Source organism: Zalophus californianus, chromosome 17, assembly GCF_009762305.2.
Source record: "Zalophus californianus isolate mZalCal1 chromosome 17, mZalCal1.pri.v2, whole genome shotgun sequence".
NCBI classification, from domain to species: domain Eukaryota; kingdom Metazoa; phylum Chordata; class Mammalia; order Carnivora; family Otariidae; genus Zalophus; species Zalophus californianus.
In genome coordinates this window covers 10,187,422-10,205,803 of record NC_045611.1, presented here as the reverse complement: position 1 = coordinate 10,205,803, position 18,382 = coordinate 10,187,422, and positions in this window count along the sequence as shown.

Below are 18,382 nucleotides of genomic sequence, written 5' to 3'. Positions count from 1 at the left end.
AAATTAAGCTAGAAATCAAAACCAAAAAGATAACCCCAAATGGCTGCAAATTAACCAAATCACTTCTAAATAATCCTTGAGTTGAAAAAGATATTCAAAGGGAAATTACAAAATATTTTTCATAAAGATTTCACATAGTAAAACTTGTGATATGCAGCTAAAGTAATGCTTATATAGAAATGTTTAGACTTAAAAGCATATACATTAGAAAAGACAAAAGGTTGAAAAGCAATGAGCTAAGATTCTATATAAAAAATAAAGAAATAACAAATTAAACCCAAGGAAAAGTGGCAGGGGAAAACAAAAAACCAAAACAGTTTTCAATTCATTTTATGAAGCCAGCCTAACTTCAGTACCCAAACTTGATAAGGATGTAGTAAGAGAACAAAATTACAGACCAATTTTTCTCAGAACCGTGCATGGGTAAACCTAAACAAATACATGCAAATCAAACCCAGCAATCACTAAAAGTAATAGTACATCATGGCCAAATAAGATTTATTCCAGAAAGGCAAGGTTGGCTTAACATCTGAAAAAAAAATCAGTCAATATACTTAATGGGAAAAAAAAAGTAAAAAAAATCATATGTCCTCAATAGATGAAGAATTTTTAATAAAATTTATTAGCAAACTACAAATATAAGAGAATGTTACCAATCTGATGAAGTGTATCCACAAAGAAACCTACAGCTAACATCATAATGATAAAAGAGTAAAATATTGCCCCCAAGTTCAGAACTGAAACAAAGATGTTTAATATTATCACGTCTATTCCTCACCATACTTAAGGTCCTTGACTTTGCAAGAGTCCAAAAAAAAATTAATAAAGATTGGGGGAGGGGAACTGTCACTATTCACAGAAGATATGATTATACATAGAAGCATCAAAAGAATTTATAAGTAAATTTCTAAAATTGATAATGAAGAATTTCCAGATGAAAGTCTACATACAAAAATAAATTTCATTTCTCCATAACAGCAGCAAAAATTTAGAAAACAAAGACAATCATTTCATTTTAAGTAGCATCAAAAACGTCAGTCAAGAAAATCTAGCAAAGGATAAGCAAGATCTCAATAATGAAAACGACAAAACAGGAAATAATGTAAAGACTTGCAAATGAGATATACCATATTTATGCATCAAAAATACTATTGTAAAGATTAACCTATAAGTTCAACGAAATCCAAGTAAATATCCCAGCAGCATTTTGGTAGGAATTAGCAAAGTGATCCTAAAAGGCATATGAAAATGTAAACCCCATATAGTCAAGACAGTCTTGAATTACAAAGATGAAGGACTTAGACTACTTGCCATCAAGATCTATGATAAAGCTACAGTAATTAACAAAAGTGTGGTATTAGAACAAAGAGTTTTTAAAATGGAATAAAATAGAGAAATCAGGAATAGACCAATAATACATACAGCATCACCTGATTCATGACAAAGATAACACTGCAATGCAGTATGCTTAGAACAATCATCTTTGAAATAAATGGTGCTGTATCCACTGGATATCCACTTGGAGAAAAAAGTTATCTTGACCAACTCCTCACATCATTCACAAAAATGCATTCCAAGTAGATTGTAGGCTACTCATGAAGGTACATAAATCCATAAAGCTTCTAGAATTTTACATTGAAAAAATATCTTTATGATCTTGGGTATAGGAAAGGGTTTTGGTATAGGATGCTGAAGACTGATGAACTGGGAGACATTAAAGTGTCCGTTAAACAGGCGGAAAATCCCTCAACCTCTTTAGTCATCAGGGGAATGCAAAATCTCAATGATACACTATGTATACTCCATATTTGTGAAAATGAAGGCAAAAATTTCCAAGTGTTGGCAAGGATAAGGAACAAGTGAAAGTGCTTGTAAGAATGTAGATTGGTAGAACTACTTTGAAAACAAATTGGTAGGACCAATTTGCATGTGCCTTACAACCCAGAAACTCCATTTCTAGAAACCCTAAGAAATGAGAACATCTTTGAACCATAAGACCTGCAAAAGAATATTCACAGCAGCATTATTGGTAACTGCCCAAAGCCAGGGACAGTCCAATATCCATCCACAATAGAATGGATAAAGTGTAGCACTTCATGCAATGGGATGCTTTGGAGCAATAAAAATGGATCAACTATAGTTATATCCAAACATGCTGCTGAACAGAAGCAGCTAGTAACTAAGAGCGTTCTTTGCATTGAGGCAAAGTTCAAAAACAGGCAAAACTAATCTTCAGTAATTGAAGCCAAAAATAACAGTTATGTTTGGGAGTGAGGCATTTAGGAACTGAGAAAGCTTGAGCAGGGCTCTGGGGGTGTAGGAGATATTCTATACTCTGATCAAGTTGGCTGTTACATGAATGTGGCCACTTCATAACAAATAAATGAGCTCTCTACTCAGTCCTCCTGCATCTTTCCATATTTATACTATTTCAATTGATTTTTTTTAAAGCAGAAATCCCAACATTCTTGAAGGGAGAGAGGTGATATGCAAGATTTCAGAAGCACCTTGTGAGCTGAGGGGCCGCATGTTAGTTAAAAAAAAAACAAAAAACAAAAAAACTCTAGACCAAAGCTACATCCATGGCCAGCAGCCCTGTCCTGCTGAGACAGACACTGAAGAAAGCAGAGATAAGAAACTTACATTAGAGTCAAAAGTAGCATTTAACGGGGGACTGGCTTATTCCACAGAGAGTAACAAAAAATTGTTGACCTAAGCTGATATGACAGGATAAATAGTACCACAGACATTCCACTCTCAGTAGCTGACTCAACAGTGGAGGCTGACAGATTTACAATGGAGAACTGAATCCTCAGATCAAAATCCATGTGCTCTGTTTGGGGCTTGATGACCTACAGTATACACTGAAACCCTTAAATCAACAGGTTATGGCATTTATGTTCACGTACTCTGACAGGTCTGCTTCGTCAAACAAGCCTTGTCTTGAATCTGGGCTCAGCTCAACGCTGGACTATCAAAAGCAAGCATTTGCTAACACGAGAGGGAAAATGCTCCATTTCTGTTCAAATACTTAATGGAAATCTTTCTTGTGCTGTTGGGATAAAGAAAAAAAAATGGCACAAATGTATAGAGATGTACATAATCTTTAAGACCTCTCCGTGCTAGAAAAGATTTATTTATTCAGTGACTCCAGAACTCCTGCCAACATCACCACAGTAAAATTCTCAATGTTTGTCTGGATTGGCTCTAAGTGGCTCACACAATACAACTTTCTTGAGGGATGACTACACAGACCACACTATATATCCATTAAATATGGATCCTCTATGATAGCATCTCCTAAACCACCTTAACTAAAAGCCAGGTCCAAAACATTAGCATACACACCTCCACACATTTTATAATATGGCTCAGTAAACATACACGTACACACCCACACTGCAGAATTTCACAGAATACTTTTCCTAGATAACAATCGGGTATTGTCTACACTACTCCATTTTATGCTTCTCCGATATTTTCCTTCTACTAATGCTCACTGTAACTGACTAAATGGATTCATGACCCTCTGATCAGTTTCAACCCCGAATTTGAAAAGGACATTTTATATAAGGAAGCAGAATATTTTTTTTCAAATGTGGGAGTCAGGCTTTTTTCTTTTTTTTAATTTCACAGATTCTCAAAAATTTGATGAACATGGTAATTACTCAAATGTGGATTCTGGGGCGCCTGGGTGGCTCAGTTGGTTGGGCGTCCAACTCTTGATTTGGGCTCAGGTCATGATCTCACAGTCGTCAGATCAAGCCCCACCTCAGGTTCTGCCTGGGACTCTCTCTCTCCCTCTTCCTCTTCCCCTTCTCCTGCTTGTGCGTTCTCCCTCTCTCTCTCTCAAAATAAATAAAATCTTTTTTTTTTTTAAGTGCAGATTCCAAGGGTCTCAGTCCCAGAGATTATGAGAGTTGGAATGGGTCCTAGGAACCTGAACTTCTGTCAAGCACTCCAAACAATGCCTCTGCAAGTACACTAAGAATGACAGTTTGATAAATGCTTCTCTAGTCCCATCCCTTCATTTTCAGTTGAGGAAACTGGGGCCCAGATAAGTACAAGGTTACAGAATAGCTAGTTAGAGCCTTGGGACTAGCACCAAATCTCCAGGCTCCCAGACCATCTGAGCAGGTAGTCAACCACTTTTCCTCGTTTTAACCTCTGTTGAGAAAGTGAACAATAAAACTGAGTGTTAGCAGGGAAGAAGGCTAATAATGTAAGCGGGCCCTTTGCAGAAATTAACTAGAACCAAATCCAGGACTGAGCACAGGTAGCTGACAACCCTGTCTCCCTTCCAATCAATATGGCAACACAATGTGTTCAGCGAATCTTTCCAAAACCTTCCTTTTGATCATCAAACCTCAGAATGTGGCCAGGAATATAATATTCTGGCCTTTCAGATACTCTCTGTTTAACCAGCAGTTTGGCAAGATCCTGACATCATTTTAAACTGGTTCATTTATTCCAAGTGAAACCCTGATTTTCCTGCAAGGCGCCAATGAAGCGTAAATACCTACTGCCTACCTGTTTTGGGTGATGAGCTGAAGAGGGTGAACAACCGCAAAGATTTATTGTGATGGCAGGTGCTCCTCCAGTATTTGGGGCTCCCAGAGCACACTGGCCATCCCCACCTACCCGACGGCATCCCCATTCACTGACTCTCCTCGTGGCGTGCTCTTCCCCAGCATAGCCACACCATAGCTCCTCTCCATCATGGGATCTTGGCTCAATCGTCAGTTCATCAGTGAGACCTTTTCTGAGTATCCAACAGGGAGCAGCAAATACCCCCTCGCCAGCCTTTCGTCACTGGCAGGCACTCCTTACCTCCCTCACCCACTGTAGAGCACTGGGACCTTCTGACTTACTTCATATTCACCCATTTGTATGTTTATTGTCTCCTCACGGCACTGTGATATGGGTTTTGCATGAAGAACGTAAGCCTCACCACAACCATAAGAGGTAGGTGATCTTACCCGTATGTTACTGACGAGGAAAACGAGAAACACAAAGAGTTCAAGGTTGCTCAGAGTTTCTCGGCTCACAAGCACAGGTGCCGAGGTTCATGGTGGAGGCAGTAGGAGGCTAACGCCCTTCTTCAGAACTACCAGGCTCGATGCTTCCTGGATGCGTCCTGGTCGGCACTCAGTACACACTTGATAAGTGAGGAAATACACTTGAAGAAATAATACTATTATATTAATATCTAATGTTGAGATGCATATTTGCCTCGATACATATTTCCATATATATATTTCAAGACAGAGAGTGTGAATGAGTGCCAGGTGCTCTGACAGATGCTTGAAATACAATGGTGAGGGGAAAAAATTATAAAGGCAGGGTTCATGCCCTCGTGACACTTGTCATCGAGCGTAGGAGATAGGCATTACTGAAATAATCACATCAGGAAGTGGGAAAGCACAACGTTATGAGAAGAAGAGGTACAAAACCAACTGTGCCCAAAGATGGCAGAAAGACTCCGTGACGCTTCATTTTACGTGTCAACTTGACCGGGCCCAAATATTTAATTAAACATTATTCTGGGTATGTCTTTCTGGGTGTTTCTTGTTGAGAATGAATCAGTAGACTGAATAAAGCAGGTTTCCTTCCCCGGTGTGGGTGGGCATCAGCCAATCCCTCACGGCCTGAACAGAACAAAAAGCTGGAGGAAATGAGAACTTGCTCCCTGCCTCATGGTCTTCAAGCTGGGACACGGGTCTTTTCCTGCCTTCAGACTCAGACAGGAACCACACCTTCAGCTCTCCAGTTCACCAGCTGCAGGTCTTGGGACTTCTCAGCTTCTCCTAATATGTGAGTCAATCCCATAGTTTTATATCTATATATATATATAAATTTATTTATGTGTGTACAAATACAAACACGCACATGTATATATACATATAAAATACACATAATACATAAATATGTTCTTTATTCTATAATTATGAATTAATCATATCTTAATATCTAATATAATATTGGTATAGATACTATTACATATGTATAATATATATAATACACACACACTTGTTTCTGTTTCTCCAGAAACCCTAACACAGCCCCAGGCATGCTCAGTCTACCACCAAGAATGGAGAGGGCAAGGGGCCTCCCCTGAAAAGCACCCGCTGTGGTTTCCCTGGACTGCGGAGGTCTCCTTCCTTTCTTAGCATAAAAGCCACTGGCTCCTCATTTCAAGTGTCCTGAGAAAACTCTCCTCCACTCTTCTGGCCTAAGGAAGGCAGGGCCCAGCAAGAGACTATCACACAAGAGCCGCAGTCCGGCAGCTCTAGCTGCCCAGCTGGGAAGGGCATGGACCACTCATCTGTCGGTTGATCTCTCCTGCCTCTCTGTGGAGTGGCCTGCTTCCATAAGCATGGCCACCGGCAAGGAAAATTCGCTCAGGTATCACCAAGTGAGCAAAAATATAATAAGGTAACTAAATTTTCTGATACATTAAATATGATCCTAAGTCAGATACAATGTATTTTTGACTGTTCACTGATCTGGGTTATTTTTGCCACCCAACCCTTCTTTTAGAGAGAGGAATTTATAATATAGTGTGACATTACCTCTTAATGTCCTGACCCGACCTTGGATCTTTTCAAAACTCTGTTTTGCTCTGGTTTCCATATATGTTAATGAGCAGAACTGCGAAGGTTATTATGAAGATTCGAAAAATGAGAACTAATAAAGAGGTTTCCCCTTAAAAAAAAAGCAGAAGTTATTAAGCTAGCAAGTTTTGATCAAAAATAATTAGAAGAATATCCATATGTAAATTTTGAAATTTTTCAAAACCTAATACTTTCAATTATCTTCAAAAGAAATATTTCACTTTATTTTACATCTGATCTCCACCATCAGAAATGTCCAACTGTCTATGGAACTGTATAATGGCAAAGGGCCTCCAAACCCAAATACCAACCTATATACACCAGAGAGTATTCAGAAGAAAACTGAAGACACTGGGGAAGTACTTTTTGGAAGATACGTAATCATAGCAAACTAGATAAAAAGGGAATCTTTCTTTGCTGCCCATTTCCTTTTACTGTATACATCCCAGGACTTCCGATAGGAGAGGACTAGAGCTATCCTGTCCAGCACGGGCTCTGGTCCTGAGCACTTGGAATGCGGATGGTCTGAACCAAATGTGCAGTAACTGTACAATGCACATTGGATTTTGAAGACTTCCGTGTAAAATAAAAGCAAATGATCTCAATTTTTTTTTACTGATTATATTTTGAAATAACACTCTCAATCTACTGGATTAATAAAATATACCGACACAAATTTTGCCTGTTTCTTTTTTTTTTTTTAAATAAGACTACTAGAAAATTTTAAATGACATATGTTGATTTGTGTTATGTTCTACTGGACAGCATTGTGCCACAGCAAAGAGGAGATGGAATTCCATACGTCATAAAAAAGAAACAGGGCATGGGGGAGGGAAACACACACACACACACACACACACACACACACACACACACACTTCTGTTGTCATTATTTAAAAATAAAAAACCCACTGCCTACTAAAATTAGACTCATTAAAATAAATATCTTCAAAGACGCAAATGAGCTGCATATGAACGTTGGGCAATGTAATCCATCAATAAGCATTCTTGGTTTAGAACATTTCCCCACATGTCATCGTCCAAACAAATCAAAGAAATCAATTAAAAGTGGTTATGGAGTGTGAAGTCATCCTCTAAGCCAACTGTGGAGAGCGGTCTCTCTCCAACTGCTCACTGACAGGCATGGAACATGCTCACTTGGATTTGCTGTGTCAAATCCATCTGCAGTTATTGTCGGCAGGTGGAGAGGTGTGTAATAACAAGACAACTGACAAAGTAGTGAATCAAGAAGATAGATGATGCATCCAAGATGCACGGTCACGAACAATTATTGACAATGGTAGATGTCGTTTCGCTCCGTGCAGTGGGCTCTGCACCCAAGAAATGTCAATTCACAAAGTGTAGGCAAGATGTCACTGCATTTATGCGTTGGCTGGTGCGTGCCGAATGCCCTGTGGCATTATGCTTGCCTGCTTCCCCTGCGAGACCTGGAGGTTCTTTGCAGAAAGTGTCCATAACTTCTACAGTCCTATCACAGTTAGAACTTTTCATTTCAAAGTGACAGAAACTAATGTTAAACTAGATTAACAAGAAAGGGGGATATGTTTCATTAGAGTGAAAGGTCTGAAGTACTTTAATTTTGGGCATCAAGACTGTAATGACTGTTCTTGGGGGACATAAAGGTAGACAGCAACTCTAGACTTATGTTCCATCCACTTTGCTACCCCCAGGTGTCCCAGAATTTTATTTCATTGGCTCTGATCCCGTTACATGCAAATCCCTACCAATCACTGTAGTCAAGGATATCTGATATTCCGACCGGTCACTATGAAAACATGTCACCTCCACCCAAATCCCAAGGACTTGAGGCAGAGGTGGAGAAGGTAGGTTCCCCAAGGAAAACAGCAATGTTTTTACCAAAAGACTGGGGAAACAGGTGCTGGGCAGACAAGAAGTCACAGGTGGCCAACTGCTCTCTCTGAATCCCCATAGCTAACCTGCAAATAAGGACAGCTACTGAGTTTTTCCAATGAATGCATGCATGCATGGATGCATAAGAAAAATCCAACTCATGATGCATGCCACACAGAAATGATGTATGTTATTTCTAAATGACCAGGATGTTAATTACATACTATTGAGTGCCTACTATCTGCCAGGGTCCATTCTTGCCACTGTAGACATAGCTGTCAACAGCAGACATGAAATGCCGCCCTCAGGAAGCTGCTATTCAGGCAGGGAGGGCAGTACATGCAAGAAAATAAAGTCTTTATTATATGAGTGATAAACAGGGTGAAGAAGAAAGCAAGGTAAGGGGATGGCAGGGTGACCAGTGCAGGGAAGAACTTCCTGCAATGATGACATTTACACAGAGAACTGAAGCTATTGTTCGTTGTAGGTGAATATTTGGGGGAAGAGCATCCAAAGAGCGGTCAATGGAATAGGGGCATCTGGGGCCATGAAAGGTGACAGAGGCCAGAAGGGCTGGAGGGCAAGGAGTGCATGATGGCAGAAAAGACAGGAAATGAGGCCAAAAGAGCCTGATCACATAGGGCGTTGCAGGCCGTGGTAAGGAATTTGGATTACAAACTATGAGTCATAGAAAGCCATTAGCTGCCCGAGGAAAAAAGGTGAAACAATCTGGCAAGTGTGAGAAGCATAGATTATAGGGACACAGGAGACGAAGGAGAAGCATCAGACTAGAAGCTGCTACAAGAATCCGGGTGAGAGAGGAGAGGGGCGTGCATCACGCTGGTGGCTGGAGAGGGGTTATCAAGTAGTCAGAATTGGGTATATTTCCAAAATACCCAATTCAACTGACCCATGAGCAATGAAATGTACATGGACAGGTGTATAAAATCACCTGCTATTTAGACATCCGCATTTAAACTGCTTGCCCACCATATTCAAAAGTAGTCACTCAACACTTATTGGCGTTCTCATGGTGCTTTATAATATTAATTTTGTTGCACTGTCCTTATGTGTTATATTCCTGTCACCATTACTCTCTACCTTCACACTGGAATATCTTAGAATTTAGGAATCATATTATCATTTTTGTATTTCCATGGTCTATCATAGTACTTAAGCACACAGTAGGCTGGAAATAAATGCTTTGGGTTAGAAGGATGGGTGGGTGAAGGGGGGTGGATGGGTGCAGAGCTGGGTGGGTGGTAGGTAGGAGGAAGGAAAAGAGGGAAAAGAAGTGTCAAGCAATTAGCCAGGCATACAAACCCCCAAACGACCTTAACCTTCCTCACCTACGGCATTTATAAAGAAGTGGGGTAATTTAAAGGATGTTGCTATTATACAAGTACAAGGCACTAGTGTAAGATGCATTCGCATATGACGGGTCCATTCAAGGAAGGGATGAGGCGATGGGTTCAATAATCAGGTCAGCTCATCAGTCTATGCATATGAGAGAATTAGCTCCCTTATGATGCATTCCAATTAAAACAGAGCTCCTTGAACCTTCAAATACCGTGAACTTAGGTATGCCCAACTACATGCAGTAGATATATACATTGTATATGTGTGTATATATATATATATGTATATACATATCCAATATATATTGACAAGATTCTCAGGCTTGAGCACACATTCATAAAACACAGAGAACGTTCCAGATTTCATTCCAGAGCTGCCCACTGCCCCCATTGTTATAGATCCACAGGCTACAGAGGTTTACATAAGGTTGGCAGCAAACCCAGAAATGGAATCCACACTTCTAATCTACATCCACATGGATAGATTCCCTCCTTCCTCCCTTGTAAGAATGCAAGACTAAAATTTATTATAAATATATCTCTGTTTCTATGGGGCTCCTGGGTGGCTCAGTCAGTTAAGTGTCTGCCTTTGGCTCAGGTCATGATCTCAATGTCCTGGGATCAAGCCCCTCATCTGGCTCCCTGCTCAGGGAGTCTGCTTCTCCCTCTCCCTCTGACCCTCCTCCTTGCTTGTGTGCATGCTCTCTCTCTCTCTCTCTCTCAAATAAATAAATATCTTTAAAAAAATCTCTTTCTTCAGAGACCCATTTATTTTCAGCAGTCTGGGTTGGCATGATGTGAAATTCAAAAGCAAATACACATCTTTTTTTTAAGGTTTTATTTATTTATTTGACAGACAGAGACAGTGAGAGAGGGAACACAAGCAGGGGGAGAGGGAGAGGGAGAAGCAGGCTTCCTGCTGAGCAGGGAGCCCGGATGTGGGGCTCGATCCCAGGACCCTGGGATCATGACCTGAGCTGAAGGCAGACGCTTAACAACCGAGGCACCCAGGCACGCCACAAATACACATCCTTAAAAAGATTTCCAGATGGCTTTTTTGCTGCCTTCCAATCAACCCCCAGTCCCCATACACCATTCATACACGGTCTCCCCATCGACGTGCCTCAAAAGTTAAAGTCATTATTGAATCATCATTATTACTGAAATCATCACTCTTAATGACTCTGAAATCAATAGCAAGTATACTCTGGAAAAAAGACAAACTTATATAAATGAATTCTATTAAAGAAACCAGCTTGTGATCGGGGACTATCCATGATCCTAACCTGAAGACAATCATACCCCAGGGACACCTGGCCATATCCGGGAGCATTTATCAATCACAGCTGTGCGGTGCACCCAGCATCTGCTGGGTAACGGTCAAGCATCCTAGAATGCACAGGACCGGTCTCACAAGCATCCATCCATGTGAGTAGCACCCTGCTAAGAAATCTGATGCTAAATCATGAAACAATTTCCTAAGCAGTTTCAACAGGGGATATCTACGGACATTTGCTGCTTCTCCTTAAACCCACGGTCTCACATGCCCCATAAGGTACCATGAGCACTTGGGGGATGATTGTAAGAGGACCATGGTTCTGGAAACAGAAGGGACTTACTATGTGACCCACCTGCTGCAAATTCAGCAATGTAGAACTTTTCTGTGTTAGGTTTTTACTGCTGCCTAACAAATCACGACATATTTCGCAGCTTAAAAATAACAGCCATTTATCAGCTCGCAGTTCTGCAAGTCAGAAGTCTGGGCACAGTGTGACCAGGTTCTCTGCTCTGGGTTTCCCAAGGCCTGAATCAGGGTGTCAGCCAGGGCTGCATTCCTCGCTGGAAGTTCTGGGAAAGAATCCACTTCTAAGCTCATTCAGGTTGTTGGCAGAATTCAGTTGCCTCCAGTTGTAGGACTAAGGCCTCTGTTCCTTGCCAGCTGCCAGCTAGAGGCCACTCTCAGCTGCTAGGAGCCACCGGCATTCCTTACCACGTGGACCCCTTGATCTCCCAAGCCAGCAATGGAGACGGTCACATGTCAAATCCCTCTAGCTATGAACCTCTTTGACCTTATCTGATTCTGTAGGATCATATGATTATCGGGTCAAACCTACCTGGAAAATCTCCTTATCTTAAGGTCAACTTATTTGAAGGCTTGACGACATCTGCAAGATCTCTTCCCAGCAGTACCTGAATTAGCGACTGGATGAGTAACTGGGAGGCCACGTGTGCTAGATTCCCAGAGAGCTGATAATTTCCCAAAGCTGAGTGAAGGATACAGGGGAACGCTATGTATTATTTTTGCAACTTCCTGTGAGTCTAAAAGTATTCTAAAATAAAACGTCTTCAAAAAGAATAATTCTGCCGAGATCACGTAACTAGCAAGCAAAAGTGATGGGCTTCTAAAAGCTCACGCATTTTAACATGCCATCCTGCCCTCTTAAACTATTGCACAAGGCATTTCTAAGGGGACAGGGCCTCTGAAGCCCCTGGCATTTATCTGGACCAGGGGGTTCTCAATCTGGACTGTACATGAAAACCAGCTGGGGAGCCATCAAAAAATACACATGCTCGGGCCCCATTCCCAGATATTCAGCTTCACCTGGTCTGGGGTGGGATCTGGGCACCTGTGTTTCTTAAAGCTCTCTATACTAAGAATCACTGATCTATGTGGAATTTAAGAAACAAAACAGAGGATTATAGGGGAAGAGAGGGGAAAAATAAAACAAAACAAAATCAGAGAGGGAGACAAACTATAAGAGACTCTTAATCACAGGAAACAAACTGAGGGTTGCTGGAGGGGAGGGTGGTGGGGGGAGGGGTAACTGGGTGATGGGCATTAAGGAGGGCACATGATGTAATGAGTACTGGGTATTCTGTAAGACTGATAAATCACCGAACTCTACCTCCAAAACTAATAATACATTATATCTTAATTAATTGAATTTAAATAAAAAAAGAATCACTGCTCTAGACATGATTTAATCATTGTTACATATGCAGGATTAAACAGAAATTAGTATTTGCTTTACACACGAAAAGAATCCTTTTAGAAGCATGGAATTCATTTTGCCTTAATGCATCTCACTGCAAAATGTCTGTAAAGCCCTGAGATAAGACCAAGACATAGGAAAATACAGGATATACGTGTGTGTGTGTGTGTGTGTGTGTGTGTGTGTGTGTGTGTGTGTGTATAAACTATATATAAAGAACAAGAGTGCATTTAAATAGCCTTTTCTCTCCACCACATCACTGTGCTGCCTAAAACAGACCTACTCCATAACAAAGGTTGGGGAATAATTGCATTCATTCTTTATCAACAGAGTATTAATTTTGGGTAACTCTTCATTTGCCTCCTGGAAGTGGCAAAGGACACTATGAAAGAGAGATGAGGAATCATAAAATCACAGAATGAACCCAGAGACCCTAAAAAGCAGTGTCTGTGTTAGGTTTTTACTACTGGAGAGAGAACTTGGGAAATCACCAGAGAGATAATCTCCTTTTACTAGCTTATGTCAGTCCCTTTCAAGTGCCGTCTCTCAAATAAGGGTAGCCGACTTCCAGTAAATGAGTGGTGTGCATTATATAATTTATATTAGAAAGCATGCCCCCTTGACTGGTAGTAGTAATAAGGGCAGATAAAATATTCCGGAGCTCAGCGGCATGAATAAGCAATGAAAAGAACTGAGCTGCAAATGAAATCCTTGGGTACATCAAAGGCGTCCCTTCAGGAGAGGTGAGCGTGACATCCAGATAGAACACTCTCACCAGACTTGTATTATGGCATTTGAGTGTACTCTGCCCTGTAATTGGATAGAGAAACCGTGGGAACAGGCTTTCATGGAAATAACTGGATATAACTGAAAGCGAACTCCTGGGTTTCTGGACAGAGGATGGGTAGGAAGCCGGGGCAAATGGTTTGGGTCACGAAAGCCTTAATGGGCAGTGCTCCCTGGGCCTGTTTCTATTTGGACTTCGGGAATTAATCAGCACCATGTGACTTTCTTAGGCTCATGAAAAACAAAGGTGAAATGAGTTCAAAGGGAACTTTGCATGATTTACCACCGAGGTGATAGCCAGTGATGTTGGGCGGCTAATGTCAGTATCAGCAAGGAAGAGCTAACGTTTAGTATGTGTTTGGCACCTCAGTTTTTCACAAAGTAGGTCTCTCGGTGTCTGTCTCTTTCATGGAATATAGAATTTCATGCAACTACGAAGACTCATGTATATACATGTTTTCTTCAGCTACAGCAAAAAAACTGGAAACAAACACATTAACCAGAAGGGAATGATTAAATATGTATCGGTTATAAGAATAAGGTAGATGTACATGTATTGATAAGGAAGGAACTCCAAGATATACATGATTTTAAGCACTCCCCCTTCCCATCAAAAGAAAATGCTTCAGGAAAAGTGTTGGCTAATACGATTTACGTACATTTTAAACGTGCACACATGCATGCGGGCACACACATACACAGAAACACACACCCAGTCGTAATAAACTCTGGTTTCAAAAGGAACTTCAAAGCATTAACTGGAATCCTTGGCTTGCTGTGCATCATCCCTGACTTCCTTCCATGCATTAATTCACATATCAGTACATAAGTGAAGACATAATTTGGTCTTGTTCAGATATACAAGATGAAATGAGCGTGGCCCTCTGAGGCTTACAGAGGAGAGAGCAAATAATGTCCAGAGCTCCATACACTTGCTCTCACGTAGGATATAGGTTACAACTGTGACATCACTGCTGAGTAAGGCACATGAAACACCAGGCACCCAAGGAAACGTGGGCCTCCTTCCTGGAAAGCAGGAGGTCCTGCATGTAGAAGGAAGACCAGTGAGGTCAAAGAGCTGAGTCAGACAAAGACAACAGTGATGACATCACTGGGTACGCTGGAGGCAGGGTTGCTGAAAGCTAGCCATCCTAAGACAAGGAAGAGGGGGTGGGGGTGGGAAGCATGAATTCGAATTATCTCAGAGCCAAAAAAATGTATTTTTTATGCTTCACCTGGTTTGAGATGGAGTTATTCTACTTGCCAGTGAAACTTCTAGGACACACAAATAAGAACAATCTGTATTTCGATTCACACGAGCCACCCCTGCCTGCCCCCGTTAGCGTACAGGTCGGCTGATGGGAGTTGGAGCAGGGACTGTCACACTTACACGTCGTGATGCATTCCATAAAGCAAAAACGATAGTCCCAAAGAGGATCCAGCAGTCCTGTTTCCCCTGAGAAGATTCCTTGGGGATATGTTTAGGACACGAATTCAGCGCCCGCTGGGTTGGGACCCTCTGTGAAGCTTTTTCTTTGCTTTCCTCAAATTGACACCGAGGCTCTACCCACAACCCATGGAATTCTCTGAGGAAGGTCCTAAATATCGGATACTGGGGATTTGTTTTGAAGGGCCTAGGTCTTTTTGAAATGCATGGAATAAAAAATGCCACTTTAGACCTTGAATACCCAGATGCTCACTGGCAGTTAAATGTTAATGAAGGCCTCGGCCTGTGTCTTAGCTGAATTCTCCTCTCCATGGCTCCAGTTTTAATAACTCAGGAAGTGCTCAATAAAGAGAAACTATTCTTATTATCTTGGCGAAAACTTTCGCGCCGGTGGGTGGTAAGGACGACGGGCATTAGCCAGCTTTGGAAACTCCTTTATGGAAGGAGGTTTGCAATAATGATGATTATTCCTCTCTTGTTAGCACTACTAACGTTACTACTATGTGCTAGGCACTGGTTTAGGCATTGCACGTGGAGTATTTTTCTTCCAATTCAGTATCCGTAAGCCCCATTATCCTCATCTTACCAATAAAGAAATTAAGCACAGGGGCGCCTGGGTGGCTCAGTTGGTTAAGTGACTGCCTTCGGCTCAGGTCATGATCCCAGGGTCCTGGGATCGAGCCCCACATCGGGCTCCCTGCTCGGCGGGAAGCCTGCTTCTCCCTCTCCCACTCCCCCTGCTTGTGTTCCCTCTCTTTCTGTCTCTCTCTCTCTCTGTCAATTAAATAAATAAAATCTTTTTTAAAAAAAAAAAAAAAAAAAAAAAAAAAAAAAAAAAAAAAAAGAAATTAAGCACAGAGAGGATCAGGAACTTGACCTGAGTTGTGCAGTTAGCAGAGGCCAGAGCTGGGACTTCTAAGTCTGAGCTCGAAGCCAGTGTATTACACTGCTGTCCCGTAAGCACCTGATCCAAACCTTTATGGATTTGTTGATCCTTCCTCTTAGAGTCTTTATCTTTCTCTCTGTTTCCTTTCTTCATGGTAGATAATGTAGTGGTGACTTTCCCCACAAAATCTCCACGCATCCTCAGCAGGATGTTACCACCACCCAGGTGCCCTCTTCCTGTTCTGACAGGCTTGAGGAGGTCCAGAAATGGAGCCATTTCCTTCCCACACACTCTCCTAGTCCAAAGTCAAGAGTGATAATCAAGGACGGAGCACCCAGTGCACGTCGGGCTAAGCACTCCTCCTGAGTCGCCACAGTCCCCCAAGAAAAAGAGAGAGAGAGATACAGTCTACGTTACAGATGCGAAAACAGGTGTTGAGCGAGGCAGAAAGTGCGGTTCTCACAATTCTGGAGGCTGGGGGGCGCTTTCCTCCAGGGGTCACCCTCTAACAGGCATAGAGAGCCCGGGGAAGGGTCAGCCCTTTGCCCTCCCATGTAAGAACCCCTCACATCAGGCTTGGGATCCCACTCTCTGGCAAGAACCTCAGCTAGGTTTTCAAAAAAGAGATTGGCCAGCATTTTGCTAAAAGCATCGCTATGAGCAAATAATTGTCTTCACAAATCACCTCTGAAGAGTGGCCAAAAAGAAAAAAAATCTTTTTACCCTTGATGAATCAAGAGCCTAAGAAAACCTCTCTGATTGGGGAGAGCCTGTATCCAAAAACTTATGAATACAGCCCAGTCTAATCCTTAATTTCACATGATCCTCTCAAGTGACTGAAAAGTTCCAAGGGGGTGTATGTAATTCAGCAAACCCCTGTCTAGCTAACAAGGTCCCCACAAAGCAAGAGAGCCTGGTCTCTTTCGGCCTGTCTGGAGTAAGGTCATTTAACTTCAACCCTTTTATGAATGGAAACCAGCTTTCTAAAGACTGCTGTGCAGTCAGTGGCCAACAGCAGACAACTCAATGGCCGAGCCTTCTGAGTCATAAAATACCTCTGAAAAGGGGAGATCAAAGCTGCCCTACCGCCTATTGAAATGGGACTGCTTCCAAAGCTCCTCGCAGGGACCCAGGCTCTCTGGAGGATGGGTCCCTGCAGTCGCAGTCTAAAAGGGACACTAGTGAGAAAGACACGCGGACACTGGGGCAGCCAGCCATGCAGGAGACACACCACTTACGGTTTAATTGTTGGGGAGAAAGAGAAAAGAAACGAAAGAAAAACTAAAAGACAAAATTAGGCGGTGTGTCAGGCATGGAGGCTGGAGGAATCTCCTGCAGCCTTGATCATGGCACACTTTCCAGGGAGCCCCTGATGCGGTGGTGAGGCTGGGTCCTGATCAGAGATGACCAAAGATGCCAGCAGACCATTCCGCCACTCTTGCCGGCTGGGCATTGGCGGAGGTTATTCATCGAAGGTAAAGTACCAAGTACCCTTAGTACAGATCTGGGCAGGAAAGCAAAATGGTGGCAGTGTCTGCATGCCTTGTCTCTTGCTCTTCACCTTGTGAATGGAGCTTGGTGTTAAGAGTCTGTTAAGCAAGGGGTGCATTTCCCCAACTGGAACCCCTGGTAATTAGGTTTATCAGGTACCAATAAAGTGCAATTAATCTTAGATCTAGAAGTTGCTCTTTCATGGTGAACGCAGAAACCTGGACAAGTTGTTGATGGAAGTAAGCCTTAAAGAGAGGGGAGCAGTCCAATTAGTATTACAATTCCACCTCCTGGAGCTTCACAATGCACATTAGCATATTAAAATGTGTGAAATGTATCACAGAGAAGACTCTGTCTAATTGCATTTAAACCTAACGTTTCCCTCACTCTATGGGAATATCTGGCCATGAAACCACTTATATGGTCCTGAAATCCTTTTCTCCCTGGAGTATCTCTCACCAGTAGAAAACAATACATGATATATCTTTTTGGGGGAAGCATTGCTTTGATTTTCTTGTCACTACCAGACTGTGAAGAGATGCTCCTTGAAAAAAAAAGTTTCCAAAAAAAAAAAAAGTTTCCATGACCAAATAAGTTAGGAAAGTTCTAGTTGCAAACAACGGTCTTTAATGTAGGCATTTCTAAGTTGTTAATATGTTAATTTGCCTGGTAAAGCTCAGAGAGGTGGCCTTAACACTAATTTGACTATGCTTCCCCCATTTTTAAAATCCTACTCCATGAACGTTTTCTGTAAACTGGAATATGGCATCCAACTTGTTTGCAACTTTATACCGTGCCCTGAACTGAAGCTCAGCAATAGTTGTCGAACAAAATAACCATTCAGTGTGTCCTTCCAGTCAGCTCTTAAAATAGGACATTTCCATTAAGTTTCAGAAATGGGATCAGTGACTCAAACCAATAGCATTTTTTTTTCC